This window comes from Tachysurus fulvidraco, chromosome 1, assembly GCF_022655615.1.
Source record: "Tachysurus fulvidraco isolate hzauxx_2018 chromosome 1, HZAU_PFXX_2.0, whole genome shotgun sequence".
NCBI classification, from domain to species: Eukaryota; Metazoa; Chordata; class Actinopteri; order Siluriformes; family Bagridae; genus Tachysurus; species Tachysurus fulvidraco.
This window is the reverse complement of record NC_062518.1, coordinates 6,823,565-6,847,067: the sequence shown is the minus strand read 5'-3', so window position 1 is coordinate 6,847,067 and position 23,503 is coordinate 6,823,565. Positions and strand designations below refer to the sequence as shown.

The window sequence follows — 23,503 nt, the reverse complement described above, 5'->3', positions numbered from 1 at the left end:
ATTGAGAGAGAGAGAGAGAGAGAGAGAGAGAGAGAGATGTAAGGGATTAGTGGTGCTGGCTGCTCCTTGGTAGATGGTGGTGAGGAGATGAGAATGAGTTAATCTGTAAATCCCAGACTTGGCTTTCTTATCCTGAGCTGCAGTTTGTGTGTGTGTGTGTGTGTGTGTGTGTGTGTGTGTGTGTGTGTGTGTGAGTTTCTGCATGTATATTTAAATCTGGTATGCATCGTGACACGTTTTTTTCGACTGACAAATTAAGATTAAAAGCTTTAAGCGAATTAAAGTGTCTCTTCACGGTAATAAATGTGGATTTGGTGTTCACTCTGCTGTTCAATATACCAGACCTCGGTATTCAACCATGATAATATTCTCCTTTCCTCTGTGCTCTAACCTCTACATCGATGACCTTCAGCCCCTTTTAGCTACCTAAAGCACTAATGGGTTTTGTGAAGTGGTGTATAAATCGGGTGTGCTTGTTTTTAGCTGCCATGATAAACCTGGTTGCTTTCTAATGTGTTTTTCTAACATTGGATTCATACTTTTTTTATAGCTGGTATAATTCTAATTTAACTGAAAATGGATTAATAAAAAGTATGAAAAGAAATAAATAAAAAAGAAAAAAGAAATAATAATTATTAGCCGCAGTATAAGAACAAATTTCGCTTTGTGTCGTGCTGCATCACACGACTTAATAATGTAGTTATTAATTATAACTACATAATTGATAACATTCTCTTATTTATCAAAAAAAAAAATCATTAACAGGAGAAATTTATGACTAAGGTGGTTATTTCATTTATGTAAGGAGTCTTCTGTGTCAATGAATAGAATAGAATAGAATGTGGCATAGAAGCCTTTATTATCGCCGCATACTGTATACATTACAGCACAGTGGAATTATTTTCTTCACATACCCCAACTCAGGAGGTTGGGGTCAGAGTGCCGGGGCAGCTATGATACAGCGCCCCTGGAGCAGGGAGGGTTGAGGGCCTTGCTCAAGGGCCCAGCAGTGGCAGCTTGGCTGTGCTGGGCCTTGAACCCTGATCCTCCGATCAACAACCCAGAGCCTTAACCAGTTGAGCCACCACTGCAACTATGCCCAATGCTACATAGTTTTCCCCCCACAGTACCTCCAACTTTACCTTTCACCAGAATGATGTCCTTTAAAAGCTATTTTGTCTATTCTAAGAAAATTACTGGAAGATGTTTTGTGCTTTGTGAGCAAATTTGAAAAATAAAATCCCACCAATATATTCTAAAATACCCCAAACTCTCCTTATTACCCGAGACATATGTGACTGGATCATTAAATGCTGCATTTCCGCTTGGCTAAAGACAACGTGATAAGAAAGACAGTGTGTATTAGTGTGTTTTTGCATGATGTTTGTTCCTTAAGCACTGACATGCATACCCTTCTTTATTCTTTCTATCAGTACTCATGAGAATCTTTCTGACCGTCATTGAGCCCCAGGCTTTTTCTGCTCGGCTGTGCCTTTGCCCTTGCCCATGCCTTGGCGCTCTCTCCAGGCTCGTATCTGTGCCCACCACTGCTGGGAGCGTGTCCCGCGCACTCAGGTGCGACGTAATTGCAGTAATGAACTCCTAGGTAGACTTCCACACTCCACTGCTTCTTCCGCGACACGACGCCAAAACAAATCTTGTCATAATTAGCTGTAATCCTGCTCATTACTGCCGGCTTAATTAGCCTATTAATAACACATCCTGGGAGAGCTTGTTTGCTGCGCAGGCAAATGTTTGTTCCTAAATTAGCAAACAAGGAGACAATGGCATTGTTCAAACACAGGCGCTCCGACAATGCAAAGCAGGCAGGATTAAAGCCAGTCAATGCCAGGGCTTATTTGTGGCTAAGTATGTGTGTGTGTGTGTGTGTGTGTGTATGAGTGAGAGTGAGAGAGAGAGAGTGAGGGAGAAAGAAAGAAAGAAAGAGATGCTGTTGTGTCTTTTTACCACAGGCTCTAAAGCCAGGTAAAGGACAGATCAGGGCCTGTAGTACATCCTGTGTCGTTGCACCAGTTTGTGTGTGTAGTCTTGTGGAGAGCTTAATGGGGATGAATTAGACCCATTAAAGTTGTTTTAGAGGCAGCAATCACATTTGAAGCTTTTAAGCCCAGAGAGGCATCTCGTGTTCCATGACAATGAGTAGCTCTATTTTCCAAACTCTCTCTCTAGCTTCTCTTCTTGCAGACGTGTCTGAACCACAGCTCTCGTTTGTTAACGGTTATTGAAGGGTTTCGTGAATGCCACGAAGACCTTTCAGTTTTGTTTTTTTTATTGATACAAGGCTGAATGTTTTAAGAAAAAAAAATATATATTTTCAACCACAAAATTGAGTGTTGTCATTGATGCCATATCCACTTTTATTATTGCCATATTTCCTTTTTTTTTAAATAGTAGCTATAAGCAATATGCGGCAGTGAATGGGAAAATACATTTAGTGCACAGAGTTATATGTACACACTGTGAGACACGCCCACCGAGTTATATCTACACACTGTGAGACACGCCCACCGAGTTATATCTACACGCTGTGAGACACGCCCACCGAGTTATATCTACACGCTGTGAGACACTCCCACCGAGTTATATCTACACACTGTGAGACACGCCCACCGAGTCAAATCTACACACTGTGAGACACGCCCACCGAGTTATATCTACACACTGTGAGACACGCCCGCCGAGTCAAATCTACACACTGTGAGACACGCCCACCGAGTCATATCTACACACTGTGAGACACGCCCACTGAGTCAAATGTACACACTGTGAGACACACCCACCGAGTCAAATCTACACACTGTGAGACACGCCCACTGAGTCAAATGTACACACTGTGAGACACACCCACCGAGTCAAATGTACACACTGTGAGACACACCCACCGAGTCAAATGTACACACTGTGAGACACACCCACCAAGTCAAATGTACACACTGTGAGACACGCCCACCAAGTCAAATGTACACGCTGTGAGACACACCCACCAAGTCAAATGTACATGCTGTGAGACATGCTCACTGAGTCAAATGTACATGCTGTGAGACATGCTCACTGAGTCAAATGTACATGCTGTGAGACACGCCCACCGAGTCAAATGTACATGCTGTGAGACACGCCCACCGAGTCAAATGTACATGCTGTGAGACACGCCCACCGAGTCAAATGTACATGCTGTGAGACACGCCCACCGAGTCAAATGTACATGCTGTGAGACACGCCCACCGAGTCAAATGTACACGCTGTGAGACACGCCCACCGAGTCAAATGTACACGCTGTGAGACACGCCCACCGAGTCAAATGTACACGCTGTGAGACACGCCCACCGAGTCAAATCTATGCACTGTAAGGCAATCCCACCGAGTAAAATCCTATAACTTGTACCCACTGAGTAAAATCGTATACCTAAATTCTTCTGGGAACATTCAAGTACATGGCAAGCAAGTGAGTGGGTAGGTGTGTGCATTTGTGTGCAAGTGTGTGTGTGTACATTTGTGTGTGTGTGTGTGTGTGTGTGTGTGTGCGAGAGAGAGAGTGGGTTGTGTGTGTGAGTGTGTAAGTTGCAAGTACAAGCCGCATAAATAAAGCATGCACTTACTTCGCATTGACACTCAGCTACTGTTACCAGACATTCCTGATACAAGCCAGGCTACATTTCCATCACTCACTCACTGACTCTCTTTCATTCTCATACACACACACACACACACACACACACACACACACACACACACACACACACACACACACACACACACACACACACACACACACACACACACACAGTCTCAAGTCACTTATATAATCAATGCTAACACCCTAACACCCACCCACCCACCCACACACCAGTACACACTGACCCCGTCACACACTGTGCTCTTAAACCGTTTTCTATTTCTAATCGCCTAAAATTAAATTGTTCTTTGTTTCTTGACTAATTATTAAGCCCAGAGCTGCTTTCGTAACTAACTTTAATGGCAGCTTTGTGTACCAGATTCTATTGATTGGTTTAGATTCAGGATTTATCTCTGAGCGATCACATTTTTCTCTTTAATATTTTACAGCGTGTTGAAATGTCCTTCAGGCTCCATGGAGCAAACGTACAGCTGTGTTTTATGGGCTGTTTTTGGAATGTAAAACGTAACAAATAGCAATTTATTTTTGGCCGATGCTGTCGGTACATGTCTTTTTTTTTTTTTGTTGGTATTTTATTAAAACCTCTTTAAAACGTTTTGTTGACATTTATATACATCTATAAAGTTTTAACTGTGATAAATGATGTATGAGCGAAAAGCGCTCGGAAAAGTGCTCTTCGTTTAGATTCCTGATCCTGATAAAATAGGAACTCATTTATTATTTAATATAGATGGAATGAGCTTGCATAGTTATTGTTATTTTTACACCAAATTCATTTTGTTTTTGTTTGAATTTGATCGACCGCAGCTTACTGTGGGGTGAGTAGCTAAAAAAGGCCTAATTTCCCTCTCACGTTTCCTGACCACTCATGTCATTCCTGATTGCTTGTTTGACTTTGTATTATGTGGTGTACCATCACGTGTCTGAGAATGGCCGGAAAACCAAATCAAATGGTTTTGTGTGTGTGTGTGTGTGTGTGTGTGTGTGTGTGTGTGTGTGTGTGTGTGTGTGTGTGTGTGTGTGTGTGTAACAGGAGCTTTGTTGGGAATGTGTAGCTGAGTCAGTTCTAGGACACCGCTGGCAGCTCAAAGGAAGTGAAATGGATCAATAGTTTTTTCCCTTTCTTAAACCAGGGAAAACTGGCAGACATATTGAAATGCTGGTGTAGGGCGAGTGAATAATTTATGCCATGTCAGTCTGTGTCTTTGCTTCTGTGTGTGTGTGTGTGTGTGTGTGTGTATGAGAGAGAGAGAGAGAGAGAGAGAGAGAGAGAGAGAGAGAGAGAGAGAGAGAGAGAGAGAGAGAGAGAGAAAGTTTGAATTACAGACATTAGATTGTGCAGACTATTGAGTTTACAGTATTAATCATTCATACATGAACTAGACCTGGGTTTGCTTACAAAAGCAGCAAATATTCTCATTGATGCAGGATCCGGAGATACAGGTGTGTGTGTGTGTGGCCGTTAAATTTAAACGATTTTTGTAAAAGAGCAGCAGGGAAGTAGAGTAGTAAATTGTATACTATGCAAATAATAATACTCTTCTATAATACGCTAATCATACCGTTAGCATACTATATAAAATAATACATACATCAATAATAATATCTATTATAAGCTCATTGGTTAGAAGGTGTCTGTAATTTCTTTAGAGAAGCATGGTTTATTTCTGGCTGTAAAGGAAATGACAGATTAATAGTAATGTGCTCAATAACATATTATTTTTAAGAAAAATATTATACTTGATGTGGCAGAGTTATTTCATAGGAGAGATTTATTTCACATTGATCTAAGGAGACTTAGCCAACAGGCACTGTGCTTTGTGAAGTTTTCCTAGAACAAGAAAGTTTATCAATAAAATAACCGAAAACAGGAAATCGTTAAAGTGTGTGTCAACCCATTTGATAAGAAATTAAACATGGCAATCGTAGTATAAGAGGAATAAAACACTCCAGAATGTGTTATACAAAAAGTCTTCCTATATGGGGTTGTATAATTTTCAGAAATTTGTCCTGTGTTGTTTTTTTTTTTCTTATATAATTATTAAATATTATTTAAATATTAAATATATCTGATGTTGTCATACTGAAGTATAGATTTTCCCTAGAGAGCATTGTAAGTTAAAATCAAATTGTAAATTTACTTCATATCAGTAGCTTGGGTGGGAGGCACTGGAGAGGAATCACACACACACACACACACACACACACACACACACACACACACACACACACACACACACACACACACACACACACACACACACACACACACACACACACAGACACACACACACACAGCTTCTGGTATGTTAGGTTAGGGGTGAAGTAGCATTTCCCAATTCCTTACCTTGCCATCTAGCGCCTTTTTTTCTGCAGCCTTGGACAAAAACAGATATTATATATATCATATTGTATACACATACGTATATAGGTTTATACACACACACACACACACACACACACACACACACACACACACACACACACACACACACACACACACACACACACACACAACATATATATATATATATATATATATATATATATATATATATATATATATATATATATATATACTGTATATGCTCACCTGAAGCAGGCAGGAGAAATGATGATGTGCCCCAGGTGAATGGCTGCCATTTTGTCTCTGTTCAGTAATCTCAGCCCAGTCTGAACCAGTCTGATTCTCACTCCTCTCTACTGCTCTGCTGCAACCTGTCAGAGATGCTAACGCTCTCTCTCATTCTCTGTGTCTCTGTACAGCTGGTCAGTCTGGACAGTTACTGCCTCAGGCATGCGTGTATGTGTGTGCGTGTGTGTGTGTGTGTGTTTCTGCAAGAGGGTGATGGTGACATTCACCCATTTAAATGGCTCAGATCTGCTGCTTAAGCTGTGTGGATTTGGCCTTCGGGGGATTTAACAGGGGTTTAGGAAAGAGGATGACGGCCAACACCGAGCCATAGCAATCTCTTTCTCTCTGTCACACACACACACACACACTTTTGCTGCCTCCTCAGTGGCACGGTGTAGTAGAGCGGGTTGTGTGTGTGTGTGTGTGTGTGTGCTTGTGTATGCGCGTGTGTGTTGAGATCTGGGATCTGGGAACTGTAGACAGGCATCAGGATAAATAGAGCTAACAAGTCCACTGCTCCACAGGGCCTCCTGCCCTCACTGCACCTGTCAGAATTTCATCATAACATACACACTATTATATCAGACTCACACATCACACACTGACATCATCTCACCACCAAAACTTAGAATTCACACAAACAGTGCCATGGTAAAGTAAAACATAAGGTTGTGATTAGTTTGCTAAGCATTCTAAGGACTTTACTAATACCTACACACATTTACTGAGCGTAACAGGGTTTGTGTTTTTAACACATTAATCAGTGCACTGGTTACTTAGATCAGTAACCACAGCATTATTATTATTAACACCCTCCAGGAGAATATACTCATAAATTGTGCTGGGTAAAAGAAAAGTATAAATAATGAGAATAATAATAATAATAATAATAATAATAATAATAATAATAATAATAACAACAACAACAACAACAACAACAACAACAACAACAACAATAATAATAATAATAATAATAATAATAATAATAATAATAATAATAATAATAATAATAATAGGGGGGCACGGTGGCTTAGTGCTTAGCACGTTCGCCTCACACCTCCAGGGTCGGGGTTCGATTCCCGCCTCCGCCTTGTGTGTGCGGAGTTTGCATGTTCTCCCCGTGCCTCGGGGGTTTCCTCCGGGTACTCCGGTTTCCTCCTCCAGTCCAAAGACATGCATGGTAGGTTAATTGGCATCTCTGGAAAATTGTCCGTAGTGTGTGAATGCGTGAGTGAATGAGAGTGTGTGTGTGCCCTGTGATGGGTTGGCACTCCGTCCAGGGTGTATCCTGCCTTGATGCCCGATGACGCCTGAGATAGGCACAGGCTCCCCGTGACCCGAGAAGTTCGGATAAAGCGGTAGAGAATGAATAATAATAATAATACCACTGTTACTAACTATTATTATATTATATTATTTACAATAATCACAAAGGTCCTTTAAATAGCCATATCTTTTATAGCATTAACTGGACCTTCAATCCACTGACAACCTTTGGTATTTTCCACTCTTATGTTCTCGTCTATAGTGACACACATACAGTACAAACACCTCATGCCCATCTAGCCCAGAATGCATTGGGGCTGGCAGGAGGCAGATGGCGAAGCGTGTCCTGCTTGGCTTCTGGGTTGGCAGAAACCCAAAGGTGGCACAGGCGCTGGGATTTTGATGAGGTCCACACATATGAAACTACAACATCTGGGCCTGCCATGTGTGCTTTAGATACAGCCAAAACACTGCAGCCAGAACACGCACCCAAACACATAAACACACAAACACACACAGTTGCACACAAGAACACACCAGAGCCAGCAACAGCCAAGCCACTGCAAGCTAAACATTATGAATTACATGTGTGCTTGTGTGTGTGTGCTTGTGTGTGTTTGTGCGTGTGCTTGGGTGTATGTTTGTGTGTGCACTGTGTGAATGCACTGTCCAGCACTGACTTTGATTAAAAATCTAAAAAGGCCATGAATATGCAAAAGGCATTACACCAAACAGAGCCAGGAGCAACTGATTTGTCAATTGTCTGTATTTCATGAAGATTGAGTTGCACCTCCTGAGTATTCTAATTGGAGAGAGAGAGAGAGAGAGAGAGAGAGAGAGAGAGAGAGAGAGAGAGAGAGAGAGAGAGAGAGAGAGAGAGAGAGAGAGAGAGAGAGAGAGAGAGAGAAGCCTCTGTTGGATTGCTGCGTTATCTTATCAAGCTGTTCTTAGGTCTAATGACTGATTGGCAAGGCTTAAAAGAAGACTGAGTGGGACTGGGGAATGTTTGTGTGTGTGTGTGTGTGTGTGTGTGTGTGTGTGTGTGTGTGTGTGTGTGTGTGTGTGTGTGTGTGTGTGTGTGTGTGTGTGTGTGTGTGTGTGTGTGTGTGTGTGTGCATGCACCTGTGTCTCTGAGAGTGAGGGTTTCTGGGTGAAAGAGAAAAGGGTAGAGCGAGAAGGTGATGGAGTGTGAGTGAGTGTGTGATCTGAATGTTAAGTTGCCACTGTTCAGCCTGTTCTCCGAGGAGGCTGAGCCGAGTGATTCACTGCCGCTCTGTGGCTCCGCATCCATTAGATTGTTTTAATTAAGCTTAATTAGAGTAGTGATTACAATCATGGGCTCGATACCTGCTATTAAATCATCCATCCATAAATGTTGGGCTTCAATTGCTAAGGGGGGGGGGGGGGTGAAAAGGAAATGAACGATGGGGGTGTGCAGGCCGGGCTGATGGCAAACTGCCAGCCATTAGCTGTCTGAATGTGTGTGTGTGTGTGTGTATCCATGTGGGTCTGTAGGCATATTATTCATTATGACATACAGTACCTTGCTAAATGTTCGGCTGTCTTATCTTCCTGATCGAGTCATGGAATGGTTTCCTACTCAACGTATTCTATTCAAATAGTACAGTACATTATTGGTATTTTCCAGTTTATAAGGACGGGGCCAAATGCATGACAGGGGGCAGGTGCCACCCCTGAAATAAGTCTTGCCTCCATAGTCATCTTTAGAGTGTTGTAGATTTGCTGGCAAAATCCCTTAGATGTTCTTGGGTATCGGTGAAGCCTATATAGCAGCGTCATTTACGTTTACATCATTTGGCAGACGCCGTTATCCAGAGTGACTTACATTATCTCATTTTTTTATACAACTGAGTAATTGAGGGTTAAGGGCCGTGCTCAGGGGCCCAACAGTGGCAGCTTGGTGGACCTTGGGATTGAACTCACAACCTTCCGATTGGTAGCTCAACACCTTAAACACTAGGCTACCACATGCCCCCAAGTGTCATCATGTTGCACCAAGTAACTAACAAATATTTCTCAATATTCTGCAAATGCAGTCTTGTTTTGCATTACAGATGGTGCCACCATTTAACGTTCTCTTGTCACTCTTTGGCACCCCGTGGATAAAAACATGGACCTGGCACTAGTCAATTGACCTCTAACCTATTGTAGTTTATTGTGAGGTTGTGGGTGCAACCAGCTTATATTTGCTAAAACAAAAGAGAGACAATCAAAGAAATGACTGGGAAAAAAAAAAAGGCAGCGAGTCGCAAACAGAATGAACACATTAAAGTGACACCCCTGTGTGTTCACCAGAAACCTCAGTGGGTTTTTAAGTGCCTTGTAAACTTGTCAGTGATATTAAGTGCTCGTTAAATTGTACAATGCTGAGAGTAAGTGCAGGAGAACAGCAGGGCTGTGATCTGTCTGTGTAATGGGTGACTCTGTCTTGCCACAGCTGAGTGACACTGGCACTGTCAGTGGCACCGTGGAAGACAGCGAAGGTCCATCTCTGTCTCCCTGCGTAATCTAAATCAAAGCCAAGGTTGGTGATTATTCCCAAATGCTGTGGTCATTTGATTTCTGTATAGTGGCATTGTTAAACAAGCCCAGTGCAATCTCACATGTGCATCTCTGCACTGCTATTTCTTCAGGCATCCGATTTATTATCACTGGCATTCTTGGACAGATTGGATAGATCCTACCTCTGCTGTCCTACCGTCCTCTGATTCTCTGTTAGTGGTATTGTTGAAGGCTGCTCAGATCCCAGGTGGGAATTGCTTCCAACGCTGATGCAGTGTGATACCCTGTTAGTGGTATCCTTGAAGGGTGGACTTGTCCCAGGTGGGAATCTCAAGCCCTGCCAATGCTGATGCAGTGTGATTCCACGTTAGTGGTATCCTTGAAGGTTTGCCTGATCTGGGATGTGATGTGTCTCTCCAGCTGGCAGGGGGGCTCTGGCAGGACATGCTGAACAGTGCTGGTTAGAAGCTGTTACACACTGTTATCGGCCAGGGCAGCTGATGCTGTGGCACACGAGTCTGGCAGAGACTAGGTGTAGATGAAACAATTGGAGACCAGGCACACATCAAACTAATGTGACAGACAATTTGGATTCAGTTAGTCTTTCAGACATCTAAAGTGAGATCACAAATTTAATCTAACCCAATTAATTAATGATAATCATGGATAATAGGGAACTTGGATACAGATACATTATATTGATTAACATTCTGTTCTAGGTTGTATTACCTCTTGTGCGTTAAATTGCAGGTTTCATGTAGATATGGAACTGCCTGACCAAACAGAGCGCCTGCAGACTAATGTCTAGTGTCTGATTTCTAATCCCAGTGATACTCCTGACAAAGGAATAAATGCGGACAAAAAAAAAAAAAAAAAAAAAGAAGAAAAGTGTTTATTTTTGTATTTATTTCAAGTGACAATAATGATGGTCAATACCGGCTATTTAGATCCTAAATCATGATAGAGTTCAGTATTGATGACTATCTTTTAAGCTATTATCGTGTAGCCGGTACAAACGCTATTAATTGTTTTTTGTGGTTGTGAGTCTGTGTTTTGTTCTTTTGTGTATTTTTGAATTTGTAAATGAGCCTTGTGTTGAGATGCGGTTTAATTGTGCAGATGTGTACGACTGTGTGGCTAAGTTGAGTTTGTGGGAATATATTGGCTGTGTGAATGTGTGTTGGCTGTGTGTGTGTGTGTGTGTGTGTGTGTGTGTGTGTGTGTGTGTGTGTGTGTGTGTGTGTGTGTGTGTGTGTGTGTGTGTGCACACTGATGGATGTTACAGTGGCTGCTTGCTAAAACAGGTTAGTAATGCTGAAAGTGCAGTGTTGAGGATTAATGCCGCTCGAGTGTGTTCTCCTGAACAGAGTCACACAGTTATCAATCTCCGAGTTGATGTGCTGCTCGAACACTGGGCATAAGCTCCGTACCGCATCACGCTCCACCCAGCCGCACTAATGCTACACTGGACGAGAGGAAGGCAGCCTTTAGTTTTGCATTTACTTATTAGTGTGCAAAATTTCCAATTGCCATTAAACGAGTAAGCAAACTTCACAATAATGTTTGTTCTATAAACAAATACCCAGAGAACAATGTTCCAGGAAAGCACACGCCCACTTTCAAAACACGCCCACTTTTAAATCACACAACAGAACAGTTACACAATGAAAATGATTGCAATTTGTAGTGCATGCAAGGTTCCTGTATATGTAAAAAGGTCTTAAGTCCCATAAGGAATTTATATTTCAGTGTGGAATTAAGCATAAGAGGTGTAAGGAAATATAACACTTTACTGCCTGCAGAGACAAATATTAATATTCACTCACATAACACACACATCAGTCTATTTTCATAGGCTCATTTTCACTGTTTACAACATTTTGAACCTAGAGAACAGAGAGGGTTTTTTTAATGTCTGATATAATCCATATAAGCCATTAAAAAGCCTCCTTTTTTAATATATCCATATCCCCATGTATTTTTAATATGTTCTGATTATTATTGTATTTACATATTTCTTTGCATGATGTGTTTGTGTGTGTGTGTTTGTCTTTAAACACAGTGTTTAACACTTGCCTCCCACAACACTAATATTTGCATTATCATAACTGTAACTCTGTTGAATCTAGACATTCAGAGCTAGAGTATTTGAGTATTTATTTATTTATCTGTAAAGCTCTGTCCGCATGATTTCAGTGGCAGTAACGCCTAATCCCAGCACGACACCCCTATGTGATAGAGTGTAGCACTGATCCGCTTTACTGTAATTAATATATGGATCAGTGACAAACTTTCTCACTTCTGTAAAAGTCAGAGGTAAAACTGTGCAAGAGCAATAAGTCTAAACCCTGCTATGTTCCACGTTCACAACCTGTACATCATTTTGCAGTTGCAGATTTTATAATTTTATAATACAGCAGAAACAATATTAATAATTAATATTAATGCCTTCATACAGTATGTTTAGGAAACCTTGCGATGCACCATGTTTTATCTAAGATATATTTTTAAAAAATAATAATTTTAGTTTTGTTACAAAGTAATTGAACATAATCTGTGGAATTCACATATGAATTAATAGAGATTTTTATTTTTTCTTTTAATTTATTTATATTTTTTTAAGTTTAAAAATGTTCTAAGTTTTTTTAAGTTTAAAAAAATTCTCATGTTCTAATTTGAGTTTTTCTTCTTTTTTCCTTTTCTTTTTTTATATAAATAAATAAATAAATAAATAAATAAATAATTAAATAATTCAGACCCATTTAGGTCTCTCCAGAGTATCTTCCTTCCCCTCCCTTGAGACAGAGCGAGCAGTTAAAGATGAATGTGCACAATTTGCCCCTGTACGACAGTACTGCAAGTTTTCCCCCCCTGTTGTACTGTTTCCTTATCTAAACAGTTTAACAGTTCAAGCATTAGTTATCACCACTCTGCACCCTAGGCCACATTTTATTTCCTTTTCCCTACCGCTCCAGCCCTGGGATAAATCCAATCTTCATAAGCATACTGGGAAAACTGGTCTTTACACGTTATAACTCATCTCCTCTGAGTGTGAATTAGGGAAAACAAGCCTTTCCTAATTAGCTTTACAAAACAAATGTCTCCAATAAGCTCATCAGCATGTATGAATGATGATAAAAATAACGTTAGACACATTCAAATCATATTCAAATCAAATTATTAGGGAATTCAAATGATGTGCCGTGGCAGACGAATAGCACAGAGATATCCGCATACAATTTGTTTAAAGTTCTTGTTTTTAAGGTCGCATGTTAAAGCTATCGATAACGTAAATAATAATAAACAAGCACTTTTGTTTCTGATCTGAATAAATGATTTACTGTGTTAACTGTAGATGATTTTCGGCTTATACTTGTTCTGTTTTCTTCATCTTCATCGTGACCTAATGGTTAGAGAGTCTGATTCGTAACCCAAAGGTTGTGGGTTCGAGTCTCGGGCCGGCCACGACTGAGGTGCCCTTGAGCAAGGCACCGAACGCCCCAACTGCTCCCCGGGCGCCGCAGCATAAATGGCTGCCCATTGCTCCGGGTGTGTGTTCACGGTGTGTGTGTGTTCACTGCTGTGTGTGTGCGTGCACTATGGATGGGTTAAATGCAGAGAACAAATTCTGAGTATGGGTCACCGTACTTAGCCGTATGTCACGTCACTTCACTTGTCACGTTGCTTATCTACTGATATTTTTAGCAGGGTGTATACTGTCATTATAACATTTTCCTTTTTCGTCTTTTTCTTTTTCTTCTTTGTCGTTTTCTTCTTCTTCTTCTTCTTCTTCTTCTTCTTCTTCTTCTTCTTCTTCTTCTTCTTCTTCTTCTTTGTCTTCTTTTTCATCTTCTTTGTCTTCTTCTTCGTCTTTGCCTACTCCGCCTTCTTCTTCGTCGTTTTACTTGTAAATATTTTTGTGTTGGTTCATACAGTTGCATATACAGCTTTACCTTCTGTATAGCATTTGTATTAAAAATACGATTGTAAACCAGTGGAGGTTCGAGTGGTTAAAGCATTGAGTTGTTGATCAGAGGATCAGGGTTCAAGCCCCAGCACTGCCAAGCTGCTACTGTTGGGCCCTTGAGTAAGGCCCTTAACCATCTCTGCTCCAGTGGTGCTGTATCATAGCTGACCTTGTGCTCTGACCCAAAAGTCTAAAAGCTGCTATATGTGAAGTAAGATTTTCACTGTGCTGTAATGTATATGTGACAAAACAAAGGCTTCTGTTTTATTAAGTCACTGGCCAAATGACATAACGTTAGCCTTTGTTTCTTTGTCTTTGTATCATCACAGAAGCTTGACAAGGCTTTTCAAGGTTCCACATCAGGTGTAATGCTTAATAAGGCAAGACAGCAGAAACACAGACACATCGTAGGTTTCCAGAAGCACCTAAGCAGAACATAAAATGCTACGTAATGCCGCCCGGGGCAGGTTGTCGCCCAAGGACATTGCCTATGTTCCTTATAGCTTTACATAAATGTCAAGATAAAAGCTTACAAGCCACCCCACCCTTTTAAGGCTATGTCACACTGACTGGCAGCGTTCCCACTTTGTCATTCGAAAATCATTTTTATATCTTCAGTCTATCATTCTACACACTCGACTTTAGCTAGACCCTTAGCAGTCCTCTGTGGTGTTTAAAATGCAGGAGGTGAAGAACAGCTCCGCTAAAGAGATGTGTAGACACGGCTGCGTGTGTTTGATCTCTGGGCTTACATTCCAGACGAGTGTTTCTGAGCCTGATCTGTTTTGCCATTTCGCTCTTTTTAAAAGGGAATGATTGATGTATAGGCTCCTTGTGTGTTTTATCAACCATGGCTTCCTAAGGGTCTGGATGGATGTTGCTTCTTTTTACATACAGTATTAATATGTAGGAATACATCATGTCTGTGCTTTTGTATATCATACCACAGAATTTCAGTCATCACTAATAAGCTCTACAGGACATTTTTTACATGATTCTAATTAGAGTTGATCTTTGTATTTGATTGTTTAACAATGTCGTGTGTGGACCAAAAATCCCTCGAGGGGTTTAGTTTTTAGTTTTGACCTAGTCTGGATGAAAAACGAACATTTTTTTCTATATTATTTTGCAGCTTTTATTTCAAAAACTAAATGAAGTAAGTATTTAGCTCTATTAATAATTGTCAGTTGGAGGTCCTTAAGAGAATATTAAAGAGAGTGGTGTGTGTGTGTGTGTGTGTGTGTGTGTGTGTGTGTGTGTGTGTGTGTGTGTGTGTGTGTGTGTGTGTGTGTGTGTGTGAACGCGTGTGTTTGTGTGTGTGTGTGTTTGTGTGAATGCGTGTGTGTGTGTGAATGCGTGTGTTTGTGTGTGTGTACGCGTGTGTTTGTGTGTGTGTGTGTGTGTGTGTGTGTGTGAGTTCTCATCGTTATTCTCATCTTGATCTTGCTAAATAGCATGTCTGACTAGATGATCAAAGGCAATGAATAATCTTATCGCTTTATTCTTTTAATCTTTCAAGTGTCTTTTTCATCACATGAAACACTCCTTCAGATCCAGACAATTACTTATCGAACAGCTAAAGCTTGCTTATTCTCAAGCTGCACTCGGTAGTGTTTCTTCTTTGCAAGACGGTAAATAGGCTTTTTTTCCAAAATGTTTACATTTTGTCTTCGGGTTTGACATATGCAAATAGCTTCGGTTTATTTTGCTGCATGGGATTTTGCATAACTTTGTGTTAGGCACTTTATTATGCCTGTGTTTGGACTCCAGGCTAATCTCGGTGTGCTTAGTACACTTTCCATCCAAGTGATTCCCTTGGTAATACCCCCAAGAGTCAACAGCCTCATCTTATCTGGTTTCTTATCTGCAGCCATTTTTCTACAACCATGCAAATACACAGCAGGTGTCATCGCTGACTCATTTGCACTTAATGGCAGCAAGTGTTGCAGAGGAGTGTGAGTGTCTCGGCTCGAGTCCTAACAACACCTCACATATATGCAAATGGTGTGCGGTGGTGCTGATTGTCCTGGCCACATTTCCCTGTGTTTAAATATTAATACCTGTGGTCTTGGCACTCACAACCGAGATGGGAGATGGTTTATGAGAGTGAACTGGAAAGCGGAACTCCACTCTCGGCGGTTTGGGAAAGCACCAATCAGAGAGAGCGATTGCTGGTTGGCTAATCAGACGTCAGTTAGGCGGTTAAGGTTCAGAGGTCAGACTCATTTGTTATTAAAAGGCTGCTTGTTCCCTCCTGACATTACTAATGTGGGTTTACACAGCCTGCTGTTGGATTGCAGTTTCTTTCTACACCTCTCCCTCTTTAACACGTTCTCTCTTGGCTTTCATCTTTTCTCTTGCTCGCCGTGTTACCTCCCTTTCTGGCTCATTTCTCTCTTTCCAATTCTCCTCCACTTCACTCCATCCAAATCCCCCCCTTTTTTTCTTTCCCAACCCCCTCCCCAATCCTCTCTCCATCATTACCCAGCAGCACCTCCAACATGATGGGAGGGGAGCTGCCAGGAGCTGGGAGCGGTAGAGAAAGCTACAGCATTTCTGAGACGCTGTGCAGCCCTGCCCGGCAGCCATTAGCCAAGCTGAAAAAAGCTGGGAAGAATGGAGCACAGTGGGGCGGTGTAGGGCTCGGTGGAGTGCAGAATGGCTGTTTAGCGTCAGGGCACAGTGTGTAGGAGGGCTGATGGAGGGCAGGAGTTTGGAACCGCCCCCGGGGACAGGTCTACAAAGGCCCAGTGGGGTCTCTATCATTAACAGGGCTAAGACGAGGACTCGGTCAGGCCGGAGCGACGGAGGCGGAGAAGCACACAGGAGGGGGTAAATGCAGGGTGTAGTTAGGCCAAAGATTTACTGGAAAAAATAAACAGAAGTGGACTCTGATCTCAGGATGAGGCTTTCACTGAAAGCTGGTCCTTATTTTAGTGCCATTTGATGTTGGTTGTGTTTAGACTCCAGAGCTGACATATTTAATAGACAAATTTGCTGTTTAACAAAATTACACGAATAAACACTGATTTTCCTGCTACTTATGTATTCATTTATGGCATAGACTCAAAACATGATAGACAGAAGTTTGTTTCTTGGCTAATGGCTTGAACTATAACTGAATTTATGCAAAGCACATTCATCCTGTGTATGCTGAATGGGAATGAGAATGTTGACATTGTTATTGTCTAAACTAAATACAGCTTACTTCCTCTCAGAAGAGACAGAGTGTCTGTGTGTATGTCAGTAGGGGGTGCTTAAGAGGATACGAAACACACAGTGTGGAACATGCACTTTAGGGGAAGGCGATCCATCATGCAAGCACTAAGCATCTGTATACAAACTCCAATTATGCTAATGCTCGGCTCAGTGTGTTTATGTGCGAGGGGAAATGGGCCAAGAGTAAATTTGATATACGGCAGTTACAAGAAGTAAGACTATATTTAGTCAGTAAATCGAATAATCAGAGTTAGGATTAGAATCAAAATACGCTAACCTTAAACTTTAATGTTAATACAATATAACTTAAAGATGCAGTCAGCGTTGCAAAAAATATTTTATGACCATACACATATTTATGTTCTTGTGGTTTTGCCTGTGTACAAAACACTAAAGGAATGAATAGTGTTGATCTGGACTTTCAAACCGCTATGTTTGGCAAATTTTTGTTATATTCCATTAATACTTTGCATATGCTCTATGTTTTTGACTAAATTTGGAGAATATCGCACTGCAAACAGACTAGGTGTTGTTTTATGATAGCACTCCAGGGTTTCCCGCAGAAAATTTGTTAGATAAGGCGGCAGGGTTGGGCGGGGGGGTGGGGGGTGGAATGGGGCCCGAGGAGCGGGGCCCGGGGGGCAGGGCTATTTTGTGAGATAGACCACAGACTCTGTACTATGTTTAACAATTATTAAAAACAGGCACGAGCAACCTAGCTAGCAGGTGAAGAACTCAAACAACAAAATCACCAGCTAACTTACTTTAAATTTGCAAGAACAATAGACTAATGCAATAAGAGGCTTAAATAAACCCAAAACATAAGTCTACTTACAGTTCTCACAGACAAGCGTTTTATCGACTGGCTAGTTATCCTCCAGACAGTGACGGTCCACGTCTTTCTCTCATTTTGGCCGTGTGGCGCGCGTGCGTGCTCGCGGTGTGAAGCGCGTCCGCGCTATTCTTCGAGATGCACTTGACGGCCTTTTGTGCAGCTTTTTTTTGGACGACCTAGTTAAGGCGGTAGGGTTTCCCAGCTCAAAGGGTTGTAAGATAGCTGTTCACAATCCTGTGAGAAGTCCATAAGAAGTTAGCTCATATTAGCTATTGGCTAGAGCTACCATTTAAGATTCAATAAAGATCAGGATCAGGTTAGTGCTTGGAAACTAGTTGGCCAGAATTAAAGATGTTTAGCATTTTTGATTATGCCTTTACAATGCTTTGTGAGAAATCCTCTCAGGTAAGCTCACGATAAGCTAGTTGGTTAATTTGAGCAGGGGAGATTGTGAAATTAGTAAACATGGCAGAAAATCCTGTAAGGAATCCCCTCAGGTTAGCTCATATAGCATAAATCCTGTCAGATATGCTGTCAAGATGCTGTCTAACTTTCAGCTAGCTGGCTGGCATGAATTTTATAAAGATTTAGGTTGTATTTCACGAATACCAGCAACATAGATTTGCCTTTCACACTTTTTGCTTCACCCATCATTATTATTTCTTAGTCTAGTCACATTGGTAAGAATTCTTACTAAAACTTTAATAATCTTGCTTTCCCAGTTCCTCCCGTTTGCCTTTGCTACTAGTTGAAAGTGAATGGGTTGTATTTGAATCATTTCTCCTGGTGTAGCACTGTCGCTGACCGCACTTAACCTTTCGTGCTGCAGCCGAGGACAATGTAGCACGTTGGCTGCGCACATACACTCTTACCAGAGCCTAAGCACACTTTAATTGCCTCACTGGGAATAATAGCAGTGTACCATGTGCATGTGAGCTTGTTCATGAGACATTTTCACTAAAGTCCATGATAAAATTATAACATTTGAATGAGACACACAGTAAGGCAAAGTTCATCATCTACTTTGCTTCAGCTTGCTGCATTTTTTTCCTCCTGGTGTTTTAATGCCTCACAAGCAAAGGCTGACGAAAGATTATTGAACCACATGAGGCAGCACTCTTTATTAAGATAGCTGAGACACTTAGAGATTTAGAGTAAAGCTCTTTAGCATGACTCCTCTCAAACCTTCACTTACCGCCTGACTAGCAGACTCTAGGGCCTTATTTGCTGATAGTACAGAGTCAAACAAGGCTTCCACTTTATGCTCTCTTTCCTGACATCTTCTAAACCCAGCTGACCAACGTACACACTAACACACACGGTCAAACACACTTTGAATGCCCACCCCATAATCAGAAGCCTTATACCAAACTGAGTATTGATAGCATGAAGCCATTATCAAAATTCGCCCTCCATCCATGCATCATGTACACTTTGCTGCAAATTACCAGCCCGGTCGATACGCAGTCAGCGCACAGGCCGATCAATAGCTGCACTAGGGGGATCGGGGCATAATGACGAAGCATTGATTTTATAATAACCGCTCGACTTTCAGAAACACTAATTACTCCGTGGCTCTGGATGACACCTCCGCAAAGGGCCTTAAATCAGATGCTGCAGCCTTCCCCGTTTACCACACGGCCCTTACACCATCATCAGAACCAGGCTAGGCAGATGATTAGCCCTCAGTGTACACGTTTCTGCTCAGCGGGAGAACAGACAGAGAGCATTGATTGAGCAGCTTTCACAGAGGATGAATACTATGGGCCTGACCATAACCGTCTTAGCGTGTAAGGGATCAAGCGAGAGAGAGCAGGATGAAAGATAAGAGGAGGGATAAAGCACCACAGCTTGATAGAGAACATCAGTCAGAGGGCAGGAAGGAGACAGATAAGCCCCCAGGATGAGGCAAAGAAGAATTTATCATAGCTTCTATCTAGAATACACATGAAATACAATCACTTTGCTCCAGAAAGCTGTCACTGCTGACAACAGCACACGCATCGATGTGTAATCAATACTCATCCCACTGTCTCTGCCAGCTGCCTTATTTCAGAGGATTAAATTAATAGGTTAACACTGAGCCAGGCTGTGTCAGTTATGCAGTCCCAAAAGATCTTAAGGCCGTTGCACTTAAGCTGCGGAGATTAAGGACGTAAATTCTAAATAAACGTGCTACTCTTCTGTGGAAGCTTGGACACAAGTCTGTAAATGTAGTTGTATGTTGCAACAAGGCTAGTTATACACTGACTACTAGACATATAACAAGTGTAAAGTACAAACTATTAATGAAGAGGACTTGGCAAGGAATTGGCGATGTCCAAAATGTCTTTTGATTGTAATTATTTTCTCATTAATCTTCAGTAAAGGCTTTATCCAGGTCAGGGCCATGATAGATCCAGAATACATAACGAGAAACTAAGCACGAGGAGAGAATACAACATGGATGGGATGCCGGATCTTAGCATATGCACTTTGAAGCAATCACACATAATAAATTGTATGGGAAATGGGACGAAACCAGGGAACCTGGAAGAAACCCTTGCAGAAGCTCCGCACTCTAACCCGACTCAGGATCAAACCGGGTGTCCTGGAACTTTAAGTCACGTCACCCTGATTTTTATTCTGTGCTCAAAACTTTGCAGAATGTTTAGATTTTTGTACAATAACAATCTTTCTGGCCAAATTTCAAGTTTTCCCTATTCGTTAAACTGTTTTTCTGTCTAAAGACCTTTAATGCAGATAAATAAATCCAATTTGTACAAAAATGTAACCGTGTCTTATAAGCATTCTAAGAATACTATAAAAATGATAATAGTAATAAAAAAAAAAATTGCTTTGTTTGCTGATCTCATAACACTTACAGCAGAATTGCAGTGCTTTTATACCCCTTGGGAGCTCCATGACCCAAGCCTTGTACAGAGGACAGCAAGTTCCACTCTTGGCAATAAGGAGCATACCAAATTAGGATAGGAATGCCATAAGGGCTGTGTGTGGATCATTGGATGTGACAGTGTACCGGTGCCCGCCTGTCTCTGTTTACACAGAGGAGTGGGTGAGTGACATGCTGACAAACAATTACCGTGGCCAAAAGCAGCAGGATGCACTAATTAATGAGAAAAGTGTGTGTCTGGATGTCAGTGTGTGTATGAGCAAGCAAGAGGTAAGAATGCTGACAGAAAATTTTCTTCATTTATTTATTTATATAATTATTTCTGGGCTGTGCTTGTGCACTTGCAGTGTAGATGTTGTTTATGTGGAAAGGATACAGCAGAGACAACTACTATTGAAATGCTTCTTCCGTAAATGACAGCCCCTATATTTATTTGAATGCCATTGGCTGCTTATATGACAACAACAAATATACTATGTATGGCAGGATGTATTCATATAAAAAGCCAGAGTTTGCTTTTGAAATGTGTCCTATCTGAAGCCAGTAAGATCAGATGGCACTGCATGTATTACTGCTGTCACCAAGCAATGTGTGATAAATCTATTCAGAGAGAGAATGGCAAAGTGGAGAATGAAGAGAGTGGGGAGGAAAATGGAGAGCAGAGGAGAACGCTAGAGTGGAATAGGGTGCAAGAGAGAGAAGAGATGAAATATGGTGATAGAAATGAAGTATGAAGTAGAGAGAGAGAGAGAGAGAGAGAGAGAGAGAGAGAGAGAGAGAGAGAGAGAGAGAGAGAGAGAGAGAAATAGAAAGGCTTGAAGTGGTAACCAAAAAGCGTATGATGGAGAGATAGAAGTGGAGAGAAAAAAGAAAGAGAGTGCCGGGGGTCTGATGTTAAGTGTCTTATTATGACTGAATGACTGTTGCAACAGTCAAGTGGCGCTGCTGTCAGACAACGGCCTCCATTAGAATAAGCGTGAGGGGCTCTCGAGGCCCATGCTATCACATTTTAATCTCACATCCCCTATTACCTAGGCAGCCAGGTCAGCACTCCACACAGTCGGAGAAATAAACTCTGCATCAAGCTTATGATAATTCATCTCTCCTTTCATTTTTGCTTCTCTCATATTATATTCAACCCTATATTGTCCTATTCCATCACATCCCATCATACCTTATCCTACTACATGGCTTTCTTCCTTGACTTATCTCATCTTTTCCCTTTCCATCTTATCCTGTTCTGGCATGTATGTTCATGTTTTATACAGTCCAATGCCATCCTGTCCTGCTTTGTCTTCTTATTTCATTCAGCTTTTCCCAACCAATCCTCTCCTGTCCTATCCTATCCTGTCTTATCCTGTCCTATCCTCTCCTTTCCTATTATTTCTCATTCTGTCCTATCCTGTCCTATTTAATCTTTTCCGATCCAATTCTATTTTGTCCACTTCTGTCCTCTCCTGCCCTGTCCTGTCACCCCTTTTTATCCTATCCTATCCTATCCTATCGTATCCTATCCTATCCTATAATATCCTATCCTATCCTATCCTATCCTATCCTATCCTATCCTGTCCTATCTCATCCTATCCTATCCTATCCTATCCTATCCTATACTATCCTATCGTATCCTATCCTATCCTATAATATCCTATCCTATCCTGTCCTATCTCATTCTGTCCTATCCTATCCTATCCTATCCTATCCTATCCTATCCTATCCTATCCTATCGTATCCTATCCTATCCTATAATATCCTATCCTATCCTATCCTATCCTGTCCTATCTCATTCTGTCCTATCCTATCCTATCCTATCCTATCCTATCCTATCCTATCCTATCCTATCCTATCCTATCCTATCCTATCCTATCCTATCCTATCCTATCTCATTCTGTCCCATCCTCTCCTGTCCTATCCTATCCTGTCCTGTCACATGATATCCTATCCTATCCTATCCTATCCTATCCTATCCTATCCTATCCTATCCTATCCTATCCTATCCTATCCTATCCTATCCTATCCTATCTCATTCTGTCCCATCCTCTCCTGTCCTATCCTATCCTGTCACATAGTATCCTATCCTATCCTATCCTATCCTATCCTATCCTATCCTATCCTATCCTATCCTATCCTATCCTATCCTATCCTATCCTATCTCATTCTGTCCCATCCTATCCTATCCTATCCTATCCTGTCCTGTCACATAGTATCCTATCCTATCCTGTCCTATCCTATCCTGTCCTGTCATATAGTATCCTATCCTATCTTATCCTATCCTATCCTATCCTATCCTATCCTATCCTATCCTATCCTATCCTATCCTATCCTATCCTATCTCATTCTGTCCCATCCTCTCCTGTCCTATCCTATCCTGTCACATAGTATCCTATCCTATCCTATCCTATCCTATCCTATCCTATCCTATCCTATCCTATCCTATCGAATCTTATCCTATCCTATCCTATCCTATCCTATCCTATCCTATCCTATCCTATCCTATCCTATCCTATCCTATC

At 41.4% G+C, this 23,503-nt stretch overlaps 1 long non-coding RNA gene across 1 annotated transcript in view; it reads right to left on the bottom strand.

Moving 5' to 3' along the window:
* LOC125146011 overlaps nucleotides 1-7,163 on the bottom strand; it is a 16,011-nt gene extending 8,848 nt beyond the window's left edge. Inside the window, exons 1-2 of the long non-coding RNA XR_007144516.1 lie at nucleotides 6,249-7,163; nucleotides 6,003-6,032 (exon numbers count right to left, since the gene is read on the bottom strand). This is a non-coding gene — a long non-coding RNA (uncharacterized LOC125146011). The remainder of the gene's footprint in view (nucleotides 1-6,002; nucleotides 6,033-6,248) is intronic.
* Nucleotides 7,164-23,503: the final 16,340 nt, after the last annotated feature.